Source organism: Pinus tabuliformis, chromosome 5_1 (assembly GCF_031772625.1).
Source record: "Pinus tabuliformis cultivar Carrire ecotype Pingquan chromosome 5_1, CPIR1, whole genome shotgun sequence".
Classification (NCBI taxonomy): Eukaryota; Viridiplantae; Streptophyta; class Pinopsida; order Pinales; family Pinaceae; genus Pinus; species Pinus tabuliformis.
In genome coordinates, this window is record NC_142305.1 from 471,875,179 (window position 1) to 471,893,368 (window position 18,190).

The 18,190-nt window shown below is 41.2% G+C and overlaps 1 pseudogene; it reads left to right on the forward strand.

The window, feature by feature from the left end:
* The window catches only part of LOC149165550 (ATP-dependent Clp protease ATP-binding subunit ClpA homolog CD4B, chloroplastic pseudogene), a 47,695-nt pseudogene extending 30,867 nt beyond the window's left edge, over window positions 1-16,828 (forward strand).
* Window positions 16,829-18,190: the final 1,362 nt, after the last annotated feature.

Genomic DNA, 18,190 nt, shown 5'->3' on the forward strand with positions numbered 1-18,190 from the left:
TATGTTTGATTCATTAAGGCTCTCCTGTGACGGATCACTTCTTGTCGACATCAGCTCATTATACAAGAAGTCGATCTAGGCATACCCCATTCAGTACTTTGAAGCTTGCATGCCTCAATGACAAGTTTCTTACTTCCAGTGACAGGTTTACATCAATGGCCTTCGACCGGAAGATTTTGCGTGGTTTTCGACACCAAGTCCTTTATTCACACCACGTGAATTGTATTGCAGTACCTTGAGGGTCATTATCATTATCGGTGATTTCTCTCGTGCCTGTTAACAGCTTACATCATTGGCTGGTAATCAGGCAATGTCTTTCCATGTTCGACTCCAGAACATCTCTCACATGGATAGACTTGTACTTCGAGTGAAGATCGAATAAGATTGAAGACCCCGTATCTAGTTTCATCCATCCGGGCTGAGATATATATTCAGGGAAATAAAGACATCAAATGTACATCATTGCTGCACAGATAATCATCCAATCAAAGGGATGATGACTCTACCAGAATCATCAATCTACACTCAAACGATTATCTCTCCTATGTACATGAAAATGAATTTATAAAGCTAAGCATGGGAATGCCCGCCTCAGCTAGATCATGAAAATATTATGAAGATAATGTATTGTATTGTATCTTATTACAAGTCTCCTCTCAGCTTGAAATAACTTCGGATCCTCATAATAAAGCTTTTCACCCGACATCAAAAGATTAACGACCTCATGCTTTAAGGGGCAACTGTTATAGACATTTTTGGTTACTACAACCCCAAGCATGAAATGTCCATAAACCAAGGGCTCCTAAGTCCCTAAAAGTGTTGTTCTAACCCCTAAAGAAACAAGGTTAACTGATTACATCTTCTCCCAGAAGTTCTCCAAGAAAATCTACTCAGAACTGGTCAAAAAAGGATCATTTCAGCTGCTCCATAGGCAAAGTGCGTTGCATCTCACCTAAATACACTGTGTGGGTGCATTGCATTTCAAAAATCCCTTCTATGGGGTGCGATGGGAGAGAAGTGACAAATGGCAGTGTCATTCCGCGAGGTGGAGAGGCATGGAATCTTCCAGAAACTTCTCCTGTGACACTTGCCTCTCTAAATTCGACCAAGGATGAGTAAGAGATCATCAATCTCCAAGTGGAAGCAAGAACTATCAGAGGGAAGACACTAATCAAATCAGATGCTGACTCATCTCCCTTACAGATATCTATATATGGATCCCTCATCCCAGAGATCCAGAGGCTAGAATTTTGCATATTGTAACCAATTGCTATTGGTTCTTGAGACAACATCATATTGTTGGGTCATCTAAGCTTTGTATGAGATGAAGAGGGGCTTCCTTACTGAGAGGATGATGCTAGGTCAGAACAACTCATTGTAACTCCCTTGGCTCTTTCTTGTTTATCAATAAAAGCTATTCAAGTTTTCCTCCATACTCTTGTGTCATTTATATTTTATGCATTTGTATGGTAAATTTACATCTGATCCTAGATTGTTTATGATTATAGATCCATGTTCTTGTATAGTGCTATGCTACTGTGATCTTACAGGTACTCTGTGAAGCTGGACTTACAAGGGAGCAAGTAGCGAAAGACTATCAAGAGGGAGAGGAATCAAACTAGGAGATTAGCACAAGACAGAGGTTGGTCTTCTTTGGTCTTCTCTCATCTATATTTCATCAAGGAAAAATGAAAGTAGCTTTACTTTGTTTGTTTCTAAGGTAGCTATCACACCTTAGTGGGATAAGCAATTCTATGTAGACACTTTTCCCTGTAATACTAATTAATCTAAGCGACGTGCTTATCTTATCAAATAGTTATAGTTAACATTGTGTAAACATATAATTGTAAATGCATTCAATTCTTCAACGTAATTGCATTCATTTGCGCATCACCTATGCGTAGTAAAGGAAATTCATACACAACATATCCAGATGCATTAACAGAAAAAAGAAATAGGAATTGCCAAATATTTCTCTTTATTGATATCTCCAAGTGTTTACAACTCTATCTACCCTGCACACACAACTGCAGGGCTCCACACACTCAGCTGCAAACTTCTACCCTAGGCCTCTATGCACTCAGCTGCAATGCCTCTACCTACACTACAACCCAAGACTTATACTTCTTACTTCAGAGCTATGACTCTCTTACGTTTTTCATCATTGTCTATCTCTAAAACTACTTAGAGCTTCAATCTTTTTATATAATCCCATGGTCTGCAGACCATGGGTAGATCTCTTACAATTGACTTTACTTTACAAAACTAAGTGTGGAGTACCCTTTGTGACGCATGATATCTTCGTGCTCTGCAACCACAAAATGTAGAGTCTTTACAATTTTATTAGAAAATTTGACTCAAACATGGGCTTTTAACACCAAAAATGCCCTTGGGGGATCCCGCTCCCAACAGGCCCCCAACACAAACATCGTGACTTGCCCTTGAGTCACTTGGTAGGTGCAAATATCTTTACACGAAGCCTATCCAGCTCGACCCATATGACTGCAACCTCATTTGTGCACTGAGATACCACCTACTTCGTGTCTTCCATTGTCTTCTTGGTCACTGCTCCTGCGCTGTCACCCTGAAGCTTTTGTTGTGTCACTTGCAGAGTCACAAGCTTGCCTTCAATATTCCCTATGACTGTGTCAGCTTCCTCCAACCAGGGCTATAATCTCGTCTTTAGCACTACTTCCTTGTGTAGCACTGCGTCCACCTATTCCTTCAGCTTTTCGGCCTCTTCTAGCTTGGCTAGCTTTTATGTCCGTGTGACAGTTCGTGTTGTGCCCTTTACCTCATCGTAGCATTGTTATAGCTAACATGCTTCCGTCTCTAGCGTATGTATATTTCTGTCCTCCTGCAAGCTTGTTAGGACCTCAAATGACTACTCGAATAACTGTGTACAGTCTGCAACTACAACCTCCACTGCCATTACTACTTCTGTGACAGTGGTTGCCCATTGTTCCTTTAATTCTAGTGGTGGTGAAGGTTGGGCCCTCAACTGCAACTTAGTAATTTTTAGGTTCAACTCTAGCTCAACCCACGACATCTCAGTCCTAATGTCGTGCACCCCTGTGGCCAATTTTTGAATGCAAACCTCAACTGGCTCCTCCTCTGGAATGGCCAGCTTTGCGACCATTCAGAATGCTTCCTCAATGAATTGCATAATCCTCTTTCTCTGGTTGGTCTCCTCGGTCTCAGCGGCAATGGCAGCATTTCTCTGTAGGGCCATATGTTTGTTTTTGATATGTTGTTTGCTAATCACCTGGAGGGCATGGTGCCCTCGGGCCCTCAACTCTTCAATTACTCCATCCTACAAGAGGTGGATTGCTTCACATGGGAGCACTACCAGGTTCATCCCAACTCCCTTCAAGGCACTAACGATGGGCCTTTCAGCCTCATTTTCCACAGTCAGTGCTCCATCCGGCAGAACAATCGCACTAGAAGCCTTCGTGCGCAACATATCAGCAACATCTGAAGTGCCGATAGCAAAGCTTGTAGACACTGTTCTAGCCCATGACATGTAGGTTTGCAATTCCTACAACTTGGTTTGGATGGCCCCTAGGACGATCTGCTGTTGTTGTTCAAACTTCTGTAGGGCCTCCGCTGTGACATCTTTGACTATTTCACTGATATCATGTAAGTTTCCCTCTGTCAATCTGATAGGGTCCAATGAGTTCTTAGCCGCCTTGGATTTCTTTCTGGACCGTTCCTTCCTGAGCTCTCTTGGGTGCATAATGTGTGTGGACATCTCCTGAGGGTCCGCGCCATGCTATTTTGTGTCTTCCTCCTCAGTCTCGGGTGAAGGCAACCGCATATCTTTGTCATAACCATGCTCTATTCCACTTGTCTACTTACCTTCCTATTTTTCTGCTTGTTCCACCTAAGCCTTATCAGTGGCCTCCCTTTTCCTCTTCTCGATGAGCTGTGTCATCTTCAACTTGGCCTCCTCCTTCTTCTTTTGCGCAACAGATGTGCTTCCACCCACTGCTAAGTCCGTGGTAGTGCACCACTCCGCCAGCCATTGATCAAGCACTGCATCAATGGAGTTATCCGTGGCTAGATACATCAAGTCTTACCACTTCTATGCAGGGTCCTTCTGCACCGTGTTTAATATTCGATGGAAATTGGCTTTAATCTCGGCATAGCCCTGCAAGTTGGCATACACCATGGCTGAAAATCACTGCTTGTGATTGATGGCCATCCTGATGTTCATCTCCATCATGATCAAGAATATCTTGTTGTCCTAGACTCATTGTGCATGCTTGGTCACCCACAGTGAAGTCCACTTCGCTTCTTCAGAGAGCTCTGGTGCAACTAAGGGGAACTGGATGTCCTCTGGTAGCTCCCATGCTACTGGCACAATCGATAGAAAGAACCATGCGTAGTGGAATCTCTTGTTGAGCTCTTGTGCTTCACAACAATTTTCCAAGAACTCTCCATGAAGGTAGTCTGACTAGTTAAACTGGACTCTTTCCATGCACTCCTATGTGAGCATGACGATAGGCATCGGAACCTCATCGGTGCGACACTTCCGCATCACCTTACATGTGAGGATATACGTGGCTACCTTCACAGTGGGGTTATAGATGTTGGAGATAGCGTACCTGCGCGACTTCTTCACCAACTTGAATTTTTCCTTCATTGACTCTGCGAGAGCTTCCTCGTCACCCCTGCCACCAAAGATCATCATTGGATTCTCACTTGTATATGGTAGGCGCGTTATGTAGTGGATCAACATATCTATGATGCGAATAGGCTCCTCGAGTCACATACACCCATCATGCACCAAGCATGGCAACTGCTTGATGACCAAAATTGTCACCGGGGTGCGGTTATAGTGTGGCACCTAAAGCAGGTTGAGCAATCCTGCATTCTCTACTCCCTTGATCCACCTCCGCAGCTCCAATGAGGTCATTCTTATATTCGTATCTATGATGTGGTGCATGAAATGCTCGATTACTAGGTGCTGAAACTTCTCATGCTCTGCCAAGTCCTAGTCTTCAAGCTTCAGTATGGGCAGTTATGCCAAGCGTGGATCGTCAAAAACAATTTTGTCCAGTAGCAGAGGGGTTTGCAAGGGAGTCTTGCTTCATCAATGTCCTTTGGGACCTTTGACTTAGGCTTGTACAAAGGGACATACTCCCAAAACCTCATAATAGGGTCCGCACCATGGGCTTCAACCTCCTCCACTTCCTCTCCCACATCCTCATGCCCATCAGGATGTCTTCAATTTCTTCCTCCTCTGGTTCTAGGTTTATAGGCTTACCTTTCTCCTATGCAGTGGGCTTTGGTGGGTTTCTCCTTGCCGATGCATGTACCGGTATGATAGGTTGCTTCCACTTCTTGTCCTTCATAGTCTCCTTAGTTGGGCTTTCCTTTGGTCTCAGTGTTCTCAGTGATTTATGGACCTCTGCCAATACTTCAGTGAGTTCCAAAGTAGCTACTTCTACCTCTCTTTCCATTTCCTGTACTAGCTCCTCTACTACCTGTTTAGTATGTATAGCTTCTTCGGGTGTCGACATAATGCTCTTTAACAATGGTCACATTGCCTCTGGCAAGTTTTCAAACTCGGGAGTCTCTTTGAAAGTCTCGAAGAATTATCAGTTGATGGATGCCTCTGAGCTCAACAACGCAATTCTCAAGATGCCAGGTGCTTTTCACTAGATAACCCTTTATAATTTATAGGGAATTTTGAATTCAAATCCAACTGTTCCCCCCAAATTTGGTTCATTAATGTCGGACTGGCGGCAGATTTACAAGGATCCGAGGCATAAATTTCATCTTAAATGTTGGCACCCCACTCCATTTGGCCTCACTTTTGTTGTTGAATCATGAACAACGACTTTAACAGTCACTTTCTAGCTGACCTACATGACTTCTCACTGGGTACTGCAGCTCCCTCTCTGCTACCGCAGACCTTGTAACACATCTTTTCTTTGCACCATCCTCCAATCATGCAGCATCCCAACCCAGGTAGTGTACTTTATAGTCTCGTGCCTCCTTTTAGTTGCATGGAGTGCTAATACTGTACTACCTTCATTTAGTCACATGACTAGACCACTGATGTATGACTTCAAGTGATTACCATTCACCATTCCTAAGAAGGGTTCTCCATTTAATTTGACCAGTTGTACCGCTCCTCCATCGGTAATTTCCTTAATGACATAGGACCCTAACCAGTGCATTCAGAATTTTCCTAGAAATTTATCAAACTTACTATCATATAACAAAACCAGGTCATTTACCTTAAATGTGCGCAGCTTCATGTGCCCATCATGCCATGCATTTTCACGTTTCTTTTGGACTTGTTGGTGAAAGCCAGCTAAAAGTTTCTCTTCCTTGAGCTCATTCAGCTATGTGAGCCTCTCCTCCATGGCTCTGCGATCTGTCATACATGCCAACACTGTTATGCACAAACTCGGCACAATATATTCCATACGCATTATCGCTTCAACACCATAGACAAGCCTAAAAGGGGTTCATCTAGTCAACTTCTTACATGTCGTTCAATAAGCCCACAATAATTCAGGTATGCGTAGCTCTCAATCACTTCACTGAGCATTGCAAACCTTGTTCAATGCATTTTCGAGCACCTTGTCGAATTCTTCCACCATTCTGTTAGCCTACAGGTGATAAGGCATGCTCTTTTGGTGGTATACCTAAAATTCCTCCATCAGTGCGTTGATCATCTCATTTAGGAAGTGCGTACCATGTTCACTCATCAAGATATTTGGACACTGAAACTGTGTCAATACATGCTCAAAGAGGAATTTTTCAGTGGTCATGATCATGCAATCATTCATAGATTGTGGTTCTTCCCAACAAGTCAAATACTCCGTCGCGGTAATAATGTACCTTGCTCCTGTCTTTCATTGAGGCTAAATGGGTCCCACAAAATATATTGCCCATTTCTCAAGGGTTGTAACGTCATCTATTGATTCAAAGGAATCTCATCCCTCCACGATGGTCTGCCAATCCTTTCACACACATCAGACACCTTGCAATATGATTTTGAGTCCTGATGGATGATTGGCCACAATAACCCTACGCATAGAATCGTCTGCATGGTCGATCTCCCTGCATAATGTCCTCCCTCAGCACCTGCATGAGCATCCATTAGGATGCTACTTCTTTCAAACTTAGGTACATACCATCACAACATCTCATTAGCCCCCATCTTGTACAGATGCCCAACAATGACAGAGAAATTTTTCGTGCGCACCAGTTATTCCTTCTTCTGTTGGACAGTGTATCCTTCTAGTGGAGTACCTGTCATTAGGAATTGTATTATATCCTCAAAATGGAAATCCGTGATGTGCACTGCAAATAGCTCATGCATGACAGATGGTCTAGTCATGCGTTCAGTCATTTAGGCTTCACAATAACTTCAAAATAATACTCCTTGAACAATAAGAGTCACCTGCAGATTCTGCCCCCCAACACATGCTTATTTACCAGGTACTTCAAAGCAGAGTGATCTGTATACATCTTAAAATGGTCTCCCAACAAGTAGTGCCTAAACTTCTAGAGCGCATACACCATAGCTAACCCTTCGCGTTTGGTGGTGGAATAGTTCTTGTTTGCTTTGGATAATCTTTGGCTTGTGAATGCGATAGGATGGTCCAATCCTTCTCCACCAGCCTGTGTCAGTACTACTCCCAGTGCTATACAGGAAGCGTTGACATGTACATGAAACTCCTTCTTCCAATTGAGGAAAACTAGAATTGGCACTGTGACCATATTTTTTTCCAATATATCCATGCTCTTCTTATAGTAATTATTCCAATAGAATGTCACATCCTTCTTCAACAATTTCTCCATAGCCGCGGTGATCTGGGCATTGACTTTGATAAACTTTTTATAATATCCCGTATATCCCAAGGTAGTGCGTAGCTGCTTCAAACTCCTTGGCGCTTTGAAGTTCAATATCATGGATATCTTTGTGGGGTCTACCATCAGTCCCTGTTTGCAAACCACATGCCCCAAAAGGAACAAAAAGCAGACACTCCTTTAGATTGAGCAATTTCTAGTATCTTCGACAAGTATCCAACATCGGGCACAAGATTTCCACATGGAGTTTAACCAACCAAAACACTATCCAGTCATCAAAATATACCTCTAGGAACTCATGAATAAATTCCTTGAAGGCAACAAAAACTATGCGCGAGAATATCGTAGGTGCATTCTTCAATCCAAATGTCATTATAGTGTACTAGAAACAACCCCACTTAGTTGTGAAGGTTGTCTTGCTCCTATCCTCTGATGTGATTTTGATCTAGTGGTACCTAGAGAATCCATCAGTGAAGGAATATGCTTCCTGGCCACCTACATTTTCCAAGACTTCATTAGTGAATGGAGTCAGGAAAGGATCATGTACAGAAGCATGATTCAACTTTATGAGATCCACACATAACCTTATTTAATCCTTCTGCTTCTTTTTGTGTACCACCATTGGACATACCCAGTCAGATTCTTCCATAGGCTCAATGATGCCTGTTGCTAGCATCTTGTCTAGCTTTAAGCAAATCTTCTCCTTATATTTCAGATTAAGATGGAAAGGAATTTTCTTAACTAGCTTCACATCAGGCTTTAATTTGATCTTCATCATACCTAGGTCCCTGATTATCCCCTTCATATCCATGAACCTGGAAGGGAATAAATCCTAGTATTCGTAGAGAAATTGATCGACCTTATCCACCATCACATCATCATAGTAGTCTCTAATCTTCACAAATGTGGGTTCTACCTCCGTACCAATGTTTACTTGCTTCACTTTCAATGATGCAGTTATATCAGGTTCTCAATCTGCAACCCATCAACCTCGCAGTGAGCTTCTGTTTCAAGGATGCTAATCTTTCGCAGATCCTTGTCCTCTTCTTCAAAAGTTACATTATAACATTTAGCGTGTGACTTAGCTAAGTAGCGCATTCAAGTTGAATCTGGTCTAAACGATCCTGCGGTATCCTAAATATTTCTTCTTTTACCTCTTGGAGTGTTTCATCAATACTGTCAAAACGTCCTAAAAATTGAATGTCATCATGCATTCCTCATGTAGCACATTCCATTCACCTGTCCCGCAGTGAAGCTCTGTTTCTATATACCAATTCATCGGGAAAATATCCAGGGTATGATAGAACAAGTGCATGCATTCAGGTAGGGGATTTTCTCCATAAGCCTCAGTCTATTTGGCCAAATGCGCATGTTGATCACCCTACCTATCATACGTGTCTATCATTCGCATCTTACGATTTCTGAATCATGTTCTCATCATCCTCATACATTCGCGCCAATCATAAAAGCTTCCCTTATGCGTACCCCACCACCTTCCGAGTGTAGTGTGCAGTGTCTAGTCCAATGCTTGGAAGCGTTACTTTTCTAGTACCTACCTTTCAAATGCATCCAAAAAGATATATATCTCATTCAGGCCATCATGAGTAGGCAAATTTCTTACCTCTAAGGACACACAGTGCAACGATCGAGTCATCATGTTGCAGTTCGGTGTAGTCACTTCATGTAACCAATTCTGCCAGCACTCTAACTCTTCATCAGAGTCCGAAGTGAAGGAACTCTTGCAATAACATGTAATCTGTCCATCCATGGTGGGATACACCCAATCTTGGTCTCGCACTGTAATCTTATATATACAGTCTAAATTTTCATCACTCTCATAATGATGTGTTGGTTCCGTATAACGCAATCCCTCAGCAGGATCTAGAGGTACTATTACACGTAGTGATTTCTTCTCAAAGGTCATCTTCTGCTTCTTTAGATTGATTACCCTATTCATTTCAGTGGCCCAGTCAATTCCTAGGAGTGCAATATAGGGATTGCTATCATCCATTATCTCTATCACTTCAAAATTACCTAGATCATGCACTCCCTCAATATCCAGAGTCACCCCCTGCAGCCACCCCATGGGGATGATCTTCTGTTGCTTTTCCATCCTTAGCTGAATCGAAGACCATTGCAGCGTGGATCTTCCCATCGGTTCCTAAATCTGCTTCAGTAGGATGTTTGCATCTGACTCTAGATCCAAAATAACCTGATCCTTTTCATACTCTCCTATCTGCGTGGTTAGTCTCATCTCCCATCCCATTCTTGTTTTATGCTTGGCAATATTTGGTACTATGCAGGACTCATCTGGCGCAGTTCGAGCGCATCTATTGATGAGCTCTTGTAACCCTTTCATAGCCTTACCATCACCCAGTAACTTCATACTGGTCTCCACGAAATTTGTGAGCATAGAGGGTTCCATCTCTTGTGCAGGTTTATCCTTGCTTCCTAAGGTGGAGGCCTCAACGATGCTCTTCTTATCTTCCATGAAGGTTTCACGTGCACGCTCCAAATCGAAGTTAGCCTCCTTCGTTGGAGCTTTGCGAACCCATGTACTATCTTTTGGTTGTTTCCCTTTGTCATATTCTATCACGATTCCACTTTTGAGTAGTATATTTTCATTCAGATCCTCTTTGCGTGGCTCAAACTTCATCATCTACAGGTTCTGAGTCAGTGGAGGTGGTAGTGCCCCTTTGTCATGTATACTAGCTATCAGTGTAGGACAATCTTTTGTTTCATGATCAAACAACATGAAAAGCTTGCATGACGGACGTGTTGAGTTAGTGCAATCACAGGCATATTCTCCTCATCCTCTGCAATTGTAGAAAATTAGTTTTCTTCAACCTTTGCTACGTCCTCCTATGCCTTGGCCTCATCCGTGCCATCCCTGCACTCTAGTCAGGTGGTTGCATTTCAGCTTGAACCCTGTAGGCGGTATTTCTATGAATAATTAATTCATAACTCCTGCAATTATGCTCATCATTCCCTACCGACCTAAAAAAGTTTCAGAACAGCTGTTGCGGTGCCTATACAAACTTCTGCAGCAAATTATAGTTATCAGTGACATGTTTTCCTACTACCTGACAAATATCACACCATAATATAGGCCCCGCACTAGGTCCTGCTTGAGCTTCTGGCCTTAAATGCATCGGTCATCCTCCTAAAATATAGTTCGCAAAGACATGGAAATGGTCCTTGTCATGCCCCTGGCTCTTGCATTTCAAGCACCATACCTCCTCATGCACCTCTAGTCAAACCGTCCTGTCCTACTTCAGACTTTGCATCTCAAGGCATAGATTCTTCAGTTGTGCATGGAGCTGTTGAACCCCCAGGTTTAGATCTTTCATCGGAGTTTCATGTAGTCATGTGATGATCTCCAAGGCCTCTGCCTGAGTTGTTATCATCTGCTATGACAGCGCAACCCTTAAATGTGGTAGTAGCAAAGCTAGAAACCACTCGAGATGTTGCTCGTCCATAAAATTTATGTTGGCTTCATATATTGTACACTTCAACCTCTGATCTAGTTCCCAAGGTGTCTCACCTAATTGCATCGTGTTTTCTTTGAATCCCACAATCGACTACGCCTCAGATTTAGGCCTACTAAATTCTTTATTCAGTGGTGTCTGGATGTTTTCCACTCTGACATTCGGGTTATCATTAGAGTAATTAATATACCAGATTAGCGCGTGATCTTGTAGAGCACTAACCAGTGTCGCCTTCTTTATATGATCATCTATAACACCTTGAGCTTCCCAGATAGCCCTCACAACAAACTAGAATTGTTCTGAATCCTCATTTCCAAAGCCTTTGAATAAAGGCAGCTTCATTGTATTTTCAATACTGAACTGCGGTGGAGGTGGAGGTGGTACGGGTGAAGTTGGAGCTGATGGTGGTGACGTCAGAGGCAGTGTGGGCATGGGTGGTATTTGCGGAAATCCTTGATTTATTAACTGAATGGAACTTATCAGAGAGACCTTTTCTATCCTTTCTTCATCACGTCGTGGAGTTGAAATCAAGGGACCATACTCCAAACCATTTTTACCTTTGTTGCTGTAAGTTTTTCCAATTTGCATAGTTTCGAACATCGAGGTAGTTGCATAACCCGTTCTTCGCACAATAAAATTTTAATCCATGTATTCAAAGATTTTACTTACTTACCTCGTGGTCCTTTGAAAAGGCATCGCTCCACCTTGCTGTAGCTAACAAAGGTATTAACCGTAAATTCAGTTACAAATCCTCCTATAATGCAATCAAGCCAATGATCAACAGCGTGGGCAATCTTATCCTCCGATGCTTCCAACCTTTGCACTAGCTCTGGGTTCCACGCAATAAGACCGTCAACTTTCCACCTTCCTTAGCTATCTTCTAGCTTCGTGATGCACTCGTATGGCTCAATAAGGAAGGAGAAGAAAAACATCTAGTGGATTTCTATATACAGGTATCTGTCCAACCACTATTCCTTTGTTAGTTGTGGATTTCTATTCTCCTACACCGTGAGTTCGTGGATCTTCCTATCCAACCAGTCTCTGATCTCCTTCTTAGTTAGATTCCAGTGATAAAACATCACACATCTCTTATGTAGATTCAGGTCCTGACAACAAAACCATTTGTTGGCTTGAGGGGGCCTGACCCAGGTTCAAAGTTAATTAGCCAAATAAATGCCTACACTATTGGCCCTTTCAGCATCAGGCTACGGAGCACAGATTGAAGTCTCACCCTAAGTAGTATGGTGGGATGCTAAAACCATGTTTATGCACCTTGAGATGGTTTTGATGTCATTTTATTCCCTTTATCCATGCCTTCGTGTATGTCTCTTCACTCTAGGGCTTACAAGACGAGCCCCTTATTCCATCCTTCAATACCTCTGCAAAAGGGTATGATTGACCTTCGCGTCTCCTTGGCCTACTACTAAGGTACTTTCACACTGCTATGGCAGTGTGTCATGCAGATTCCCCAATTAATCTAAGTGATGTACTTATCTTATCAAATAATTATAGTTAACACCGCATAAACAGATAATCGTAAATGCTTCCAATTATTCAATGTAATTTCATTCATTCGCGCATCACATTAGCATAATAAAGGAAATTCATACATAACATATCCAGATGCATTAACAAAACAAAGACACAGGAATTGTCAAATATTTCTCTTTATTGATATCTCTAAGTGTTTACAACTTTGTCCGCCCTGCGCGCATAGCTACAGGGGTCTGTGCACTCAACTGCGTACTTCTACCCTAGGCCTCTACACACTCAGTTGCAGAGCCTCTACCTATGCTACGACCCAAGACTTAGACTTCTTACATTAGAGCTATGACTCTCTTACATTATTCATCATTGTATGTCTCTAAAACTACTTAGAGCTTAGCTCTTTTTATACAATCCCATGGTCCACGGACCAGGGGTAGATCTCTTACAACTGACTTTACTTTAGAAATATAAGGGTGGACTACGCTTTGTGACACATGACACCTTCACAATCCGCGACCACAAAATGTGGAGTCTTTATAGTTTTATTACAAAATTTGACTAAAACATGGGCTTTTAGACCCAAAATTACCCTTGGAAGGTCCCACTCCCAACACAGGGTCAATCAAAATAAAAAAAACTTAATCACAAAGCTTACCCTCCATATCAATGATACATGCCTAATCACCTTCCTATCTATTATCGAGCACTACATATATACTATAATTACTCTGCCCAAAATCTAACACTATTTGTGCCTCCTCAGCATTGTATTTTTGTGGTCTACCACCATGATGTTGTGGACAATCTCTCCTACAATTCTCTCCTCCACAACTCAACACCACACTCTCCTAAGATCGAAGTGGCTCTCCTTTGTTAGATGCATTGAACTTATTAGACCATGCTACATTATATTTATTACCTATACCCTGAGGTCTTGCTCACTTATTGTCCCATTTTCCTTTATTATTTGCATTACCTTTCTTACCCATCTTACTCTTAGATATGCACTACGATTTCTCATAGCAATGCTTTAGTTTTCAAATCACCTCCTCCAATGATCTAGGTGCATCAAACTCAGTGCTATCTTTGAAATCAATCATTAAACCACTAATGAATATCTAAATAATCACCTTCTCCTCCTTGAGGTAAGGCACATACATTAGTAGCTCTAAGAAATTTCTAGTGTACTCCTCATCTTCCATCGGTCCCATCTTTATCTCATAGAATTAATTTACCCTATCATCAAAGTATCTCTTTGATAAATACTTATTTAAGAATAGCCTATCGAACTCACTCCAAGTAAAGTCCTCCTCATGAATACCTCTCACATTCTTCACATTTTCCCACCAAATATCTCTTTTACCTTTGGGAATGAATGTAGCTATTATGGCTTTCATGTTCTCTGAGTAATTATGCAACCTGAAGAACTTCCTCATACCAAGCAACCATGTCTCTGCATCATGTGACTTATTCATCTCTCCATCAAATTTAGGTGGCTTTTCTTTCTTAATCTCAGTCAAAAACATCCCCTTCGACTTCTCTTGTAATGATGATAATGATGTCGATCATAATTCCTATCATAACCAAAATTAGAATAGTACATGTGTCTATCACCTCTCCTATCTGGAGTGTTGAATAACCTACTATCTTTGATCATGTCATATCTATCTAACTTGTGCCCTCTAGGAGACATGCTACCATATGCCCCATTAGTTATGTCCTCCTCCTCATGGCTGATCTGAAATGGTCCATATCATTGAAATTCTAACAAACTCTGAAGTGTCACTGCATTTACCTCAGGTTGTTTCTTGTGTGCCTTGCAACTCCTTATTTATTCCTTTAATCTTCTCAGTGTGCCTACCAAGTCAGAAGAATTCCCAACACCACTTTGCTCATTTGATAAATACGAAGAGTATAGAGAACTATAGTATTCCATATTTCTAGTCATCTTTGATATTCTTCCTGCCATGTATATCATGTCAGATAAACAAAATTAAATGAACCAATGTACCTTAGCACAATTCGGAAAGGATACCTCATTTGTAGGATCAACAAATCAGTGTAATACATGTATAATATAATCATGAGATAATATAGAAATGTAACACATAAGCATATAAACATATAACCATCATTCTAGATAGATTCGAGTCATCAATGCATGACCATATCAACTACACATAACATGATATCATGCATCACAAAAACCACCACATCACTATACACTTGACCATAACAACACCAACAACTTCCCATGGGGACCTCACTGCAACCATAACCCACACCATACAAATACAAAAAGTAAATGGTCTTATAGCACAAGAAACACATATGAAACTGGCATGAATGCATGACCAACACATAACCCATCCAGTCTGATGGGTAACCATTCTCTGGTATCACTATGTAACACCCTCCTCCCACATCTACCCAACTAACTAGCCAATCGTGGTAAACATGTGACGTTAATTTACTATGATATGATTTGACTCCCTATGTGTTAGTTAAGGAAGTGGAACCGACAAAAGACATCAAATAGACCTTCCACATTAGCAAAACAACTCCCATGAGCAATCCCAACCACTCACATAACCAACCCCTGGGTACCACTAAATTTTTATACCATTAAACCCTGAGACACTCATTTTATATGGACAAGCATACATCAAGGAGGCTCCATATGCTCCCATGGCATGGGTATGCTTGCGTTTAGGGGATTTTTCCTCAGACGCGTTCTTGTGACCCTAGGATTTGTGCCATTTTTTCGGGCCCATATCCCAAGTCACTTCCCAGATGTTATAGACATATTTGGGCACTGCAACCCCAATCACATATTTCGATAAACCAAGGGCTTATAAGTCCCTAAAAGTGTTGTTTCATACCCTAAATTAGCAATGTCAACTGATTACATCATATCCCAAAAGTTCTCCCTGAAAAACTACTCAGAACTGGTCAAAACAGGACCATACAGACTGTCCAATGCTAACGGTGCAATGCGTCTCACCTGCCACATGCAAAAAGTGCGATGCATACTAGAAATACCTTCTGTATGGTGCGATGAGAGAGAGTAGACAAATGGCAGAAACAGTTTGTTAGGTGGAGACCCTGAGAATCTTCTAGAAGTTGCTCATTTGACACTTGCATCTCTGAATTTGCCCAGGGATGAGTAAGGGATCATGAAATCTCCAATTGGAATCAAGAACTATTAGAGAGATGACACTAATCAAAATCCCAAAAGCTGACTCACCCCTCTGCAAACATCTATATATGGATCCCTCATCCCAGAGATCCAGGGGCTGGAATTTTGTAATTTGCAAGGAAGTGTTATTGGTTTCTCTTTGAAGACATTGTTGGGTGATCTTGCTTTGTATGAGGTGAAGAGGGCTTTCATGCTGGGAGGATGGCATTGGGTCAGACCAATGGGTTGCGATCCTCTCTTCTACTACTTATATCAATAAAGCTATTTGAGTTTTCCTCCATATTCCTTTATATCTCTGAACCTTTCATTTATATATGCATCTGTATGGTTAATATACATCTGATCCTATATTGTTTATGGTTATAGATCTATATGCTTTGATGGTATTATGCTGCTTTGACTCTTCAGGTGCTCTTTGAAGTGGGACAAGTAAGGAAGGAGTGGCAAAATTCTGTCAAAGGGGAAAGTAAACAAGCAAGGAGCCAAGCGAAAGACTGATGTTGGTACTCTCTGCTTCTTTCTCATCTATCTCTCATAAAGGAAAACACAAGTGACTTTTGTTTGTTTGTTTCTAAGATAGCTACCCATCTTAGTGGGACTAGCAGCTCTGAATAGACACTAGATTTCCTGATAACAAAATGGCGACTCCGCTGGGGATCAAATAGTTTGATTGTTTGTCTCTATTTTTTTGCTTGATAAACTACAGACGAAGACTGAAGTTAAGCCAGTTTGCCTTCAAACTGCAATTGCTATGAAGGTGCAAAGTATATCAACGCTGCTTCAGTCAATCTCCAGGTTTGTCTATGAACTGGACAACTGACTTGCAAACATCCTAAGTGCCCTGGTGGTAGCTCAAGTAACCTCATTAGATCAGCCCCTATACTTTGTATTTACTGACTATCATTAGCTTAGCCTAAATCCCTCAACTAAGCTACAGACTATGACTAAAAACCAAGTTTAAGTCTTGTCCCTGGACCATTGCACTGTCTCCTTTTGGCAGACTGGATGCATCACACCTCCCATGTGCAATAGGTGGGATGCATCCCTGTTTCCGTGTGTTACAGGTGTGATGATCAGATAAGACTGCGTCTGCCTCCAGATTTTGATTTTCTCTTCACTGTCTTTAGCTTTAATCAGGAGTTTTGTTGTCTGTGATCAGTATACCACTGTTGAAACTCCCTTCCTTTGCATTATTCAGCCTCCATTGTACAAAGAATTGTGAATGTTTTTATGTATTTTTCACCATTTACAGTTCTCTTTTACAAAAAGTAGCTTAATCGAACTGTCATATTTTGATTTAAAAGTGTCGCGACTGTCGTTTTCAGTCAAAGAAAAGAATCCTACTTTTTTGATGGTCGACTACGCTGTTACTCTTGTATTTGATCTGAATTAATAGTATTTCAAGTGTCAAAAGAAATTTTCATTTCAAAATTGCAAAGTGTCCTCCGTGTCTTCCTTTCGTCTTTTGAAGAGAAAATTGTTAGTATTGTCAATTTGAGAGAAAAGATAGTTCATATTTGTATTCAGCATTATTTTTGTCATTAATACATTAAGAAAGCAAAAAACAAATACATGCATGTGCATTTTCATTTATACTACTTGTTGATTTTGATTTAGGACAGTGCATTCTAGTGTGCTCTATGCTCTATGTTGAAATAATTTCGCTCCTATTTCCTTAGTAGCTAGGATTTTCATTGCAAAAAGAAGAGTAAACAACTATTTATCATCTTAGATTGCATATTTAGGAATTGTATATCTACATCAAGTGATGAACCTTAAAGGAAAACTTCTTAAGAAAGATCAACTGTAAAATAAATTCAATGAACATAAAAACGCTTTGGAACCTAACACACAACATCTAGAAGTCTAGGCTAGAGATGTATTGCAGTGTCATAAAGCCTCGTAACTATCGCTTTCATCATAGGTTGGGTGATTCCTCCTCTTTGAGACGACAAGTGCCAATACGAACTTCTGCTCCCACATACCATCGAGTATATATTGGGAGACCACAATAGGCTATATCCTTTATTCTTAGGAAGGCGTGTCTACCGCCCTATCGATCGCAATGCACTGAACACATCATTCGTGAAGAATGACTCTGGTACTGTAAAATGTATTATACAATTTTGCGATTGGTTTGGTAATCCCTTTGTCTAGATTTCTAGAGTAGTCTCTTTCATTC